This window comes from Psammomys obesus, unplaced genomic scaffold, assembly GCF_907164565.1.
Source record: "Psammomys obesus unplaced genomic scaffold, mPsaObe1.curated_primary_1811, whole genome shotgun sequence".
NCBI classification, from domain to species: domain Eukaryota; kingdom Metazoa; phylum Chordata; class Mammalia; order Rodentia; family Muridae; genus Psammomys; species Psammomys obesus.
In genome coordinates this window covers 50,641,089-50,641,905 of record NW_026587216.1, presented here as the reverse complement: position 1 = coordinate 50,641,905, position 817 = coordinate 50,641,089, and positions in this window count along the sequence as shown.

The window sequence follows — 817 nt, the reverse complement described above, 5'->3', positions numbered from 1 at the left end:
GAGAGCAGAAACTCCTAACACTACCTGTGAGGCACTGGCTAATCATTCATGTATAAAGAAAATTGTCTGATAACCACTTACAAGTGAGGATATACCATGTGTGTCTTTCTGCTTCTGGGTTACCTCACTCTTTTCTAGTTCCCACCATTTTTTTTCCTGCAAATTTCATGATTTCCTTGTTTTTAATTACTGAGTAGTATTCCATTGTGTAAATGCACCACAATTTCTGTATCCTTTCCTCTGTTGAGGGACATACAGGTTGTTTCCACATTCTGGCTATTACAAATAGAGCTGCTACTAACATGGTTTAGCAAAAGTCCTTGTTGTATAGCATATTTTGGATACATGTTTAGGAGTGGTATAGCTGGATCTTGGTAGCACTATTATTAATTTTCTGAGAAAGCAACAGACTGAGTTCCAAAGTAGTTGTACAAGTTTACATTCCCACCAGCAATGGAGGAGTGTTCCCCTTTCTCCACATCCTCTCCAACATGTGTTGTCACTTGAGTTTTCAATCTTTGCCATTCTGATGGGTATAAGGTGAAATATCAAGGTTGTTTTGATTTGCATCTCCATGATGACTAAGGACATTGAACATTTCTTTAAGGTGTTTCTTTGCTATAAGTGGATATTAATATAGGATAAACATACTAAAATCTGTATCCCTAAAGAAACTAAGCAAGGAGGACCCTGGGTAAGATGCTCAATCCTTATTCAGAAAGGCAAATGGGATAGACCTCAGAAGATGGAGAAAACAGGGAACAGGACAGGAGCCTACCACAGGGGGCCTCTGAAAAGACTCAACCCAGCAGGGTAT